The following is a 2,681-nucleotide window of genomic DNA, read 5'->3' as shown; positions in this document are numbered from 1 at the left end:
TATATTAATCTCTAATAGCATATTATGTAATTCAGAATTAGGTCTTTTTAATATTATCCCAACTTTTAGTGATTTTTATTATTTCCTACTAAATATCGAGTTCGTCCTCACGGGCCAGTGTTGTCAGTGTTGTCCTCACAGGGAAAGAGGGAGTTTGTGCTTTTGTTGCATTGCATCCTGGCCGTCGGCCAAGGGTTCTGATCCTCGCCTAGCGCGATGCCTCATAATCACGGGAAGCTCAAGATCTAATGGATCATCGAGAACACCGTGCAGAACGCGACGTTCTGGAAGCACCGCGCCGCGCTGCTAGAGAAGGCAATGCTCTCCATCCTCTGCAAAATCCCTGTGGCCATGGTGGTGTAAGGCCCCGATAATGTTGAGCTGGCATTCTAGCCACCGGAGCTTGACAAGGCCAAGGGCATCATGCAGAAGTATTTAGAGCTGCCTGAGGCCTCCAAGGAGACGCATAGGCTAGACAACGAGGGTTTCCTATGCTAGGGCTTGAAGAAGATGGGGAAACGGTTCGAGAGCTACAAGGCCACCGCCTGCCAGCTCGAGGTCAACCTCATCCTCAATGTCATCAGCCTTGGTCGCCACAGCAACCTCGATGACCTAGCATCCGAGCTCGCCGCCACCATCTGGTCAGAGGTGGACTTGCTTAGGAGCTCCGTCTATGAGCTGAGTGCCTGAACTCGCTCACCTTGGCCATAGTGGTGGTTGTTCTACCATCGCTCGCACTAGAAGAAGTTGTGGCGTGGTGCTTGTGTGGTCATAGAAGGAGCCATTGATGGTGGAGCCACTTGCTAGGGCGTCACCGGTGGTGGCGAACGCACCACTGTTGGTGTAGCCACCACCGCCGCTGAAACCTGAGCTGCTGCTGGTGCCACCACAGGAGCCCCTGATGGCACCATCACAGGACCCACTGATGGTGCCACCATTTGCGATGGCACCACCAATGGTAGCTGACGTGCCGGTGTTGTCAAGAAAGTGTTGGAGAAGCATGACATGCGGTCAAGAAGGTGTTGGAGAAGCGCATGGAGGAAGCTACCGACACAATCAACAACAACCTCATCGTGTCTTAATTATGAGTTTTGTTACTTCAGTTTGATTGGTGCCTATATGCATTTTGAATGCATGTGTCACACACGCGCGCATCTTATTTGTGGGTCATACACTTACACTCGTATGCAAAATGAACAAGGTTGATATTTTCTAGATAATTGAACTTATTAGAGTGGTGCTAGACCATATTGTGTGAGAGCAAGTTCACAACTTTTTCTTGACGACTCATCGTGTCATGAACATTTATTTGTGTAGCACATGTCCTAGTAAAATGAAGTTAGACACGTATCCACATGTGTATCTTAGTAGGAAAAAATATTTTGATTTGCCCAACTATGTAGTGTCCTCAGATCGATATCATTGTCCTTCTTTTATGTTTATACTTTGTCCCTCTTTTGTGTTTGGAACCAAACACAATTTCCTGTAGGTTAGCCACCCACCCACATGGGCTATAAAATGAGCATCTCTCCATCCCCATTCGCACACCAACCAAGAGAGAACACCTTTTTTCCTCTCCTTCTCTAGCATTTCGAGAGTTGCTCTGTTGTAGCAAGGCTCACAAGAGCATCAAGATCCCATGGATCGCCAACAAGAACGCGTGGCTGGTGGTGTCCCTGAGGGGCCATGCCAAGGTGCTCCAGAACGTTGAGGACCTCTCTAGCCCACTATGATGTCTCTATCCCTATGGTGATGTACAGTGCTGGTGAGGTTGAACCAACCATCTAGCCGGCGCTGTTAGAGGCCAAAGTCGTCCTGGAGAGGTACGTAGCTAACCCCCTCAAAGAACATGATGGATCATGAGAAATGCTACACTGATGTATCATGGAGCTGAAGATGCAAGTCAAACACCCTGTGGTTGAGGAAAGGGGAGATGGGGCTAAGAGGGGGCCAGCACCTGCCAACACCCCTAACACTAACCACAACCAATCTGTAGCAACTCCAAATTGGTCGCTAAAAGTCGTTATAGCGACCGATGATGTAAAAGTAGCAGGAAGTGGCATCGCTATAAGTCTATAGCGACCGACAGGGTTTACGAGCGCATGAACTCGCTCACCTCGACCGCAGCGGCAGTTGTTCCACCAGCGCTCACACTAGAAGAAGCTACGGCGGTGGTGCTTGTGTCATCGCAGTAGGAGCCACTAATGGTGGTGCCGCCAATGGTGGCAAATGCGCCACTATATGTGCAGCAGCAGCCGCGCTGGAACCCGAGCTGTTGTTGGTGCCATCGCAGGAGCCCCTGATGGCATCATCGCAGGAGCCACTGATAGTGCCACCATTTGCAATGGCGCCACCAATGGTAGCTGATGCGCCGGTGTTGTCAAGAAGGTGTTGAAGAAGCATGACGTGCGGTTAAGGTGTTGGAGAAGCGCATGGAGGAAGCTAGGGACACAAAGAACAACAACCTCATCATGTGTTAATTATGAGTTTTATTACTTCATTTGATTGTTGCGAAATACATTTTGAATGCATGTCACACACGCGCACATATTATTTGTGGGTCACACTTACACTCTATATACAAAATGAACAAGGATGATATTTTCTTGATAATTGAACTTATTAGAGTGGTGCTAGACCATATTCTATGAGAGCAAGTTTCATAACTTTTTCTTGATGAC

The 2,681-nt window shown here is 48.5% G+C and overlaps 1 pseudogene; it reads left to right on the top strand.

Annotated features, from left to right (window-relative positions):
• The first annotated feature begins 216 nt into the window (after positions 1–216).
• LOC136510426 (uncharacterized) lies at positions 217–1,108 on the top strand (annotated as a pseudogene).
• Positions 1,109–2,681: the final 1,573 nt, after the last annotated feature.

The sequence above is a fragment of the Miscanthus floridulus genome, chromosome 16 (genome assembly GCF_019320115.1).
Source record: "Miscanthus floridulus cultivar M001 chromosome 16, ASM1932011v1, whole genome shotgun sequence".
NCBI classification, from domain to species: domain Eukaryota; kingdom Viridiplantae; phylum Streptophyta; class Magnoliopsida; order Poales; family Poaceae; genus Miscanthus; species Miscanthus floridulus.
The sequence above is the reverse complement of the archived record's forward strand: the minus strand, read 5'-3'. Positions and strand labels throughout refer to the sequence as shown.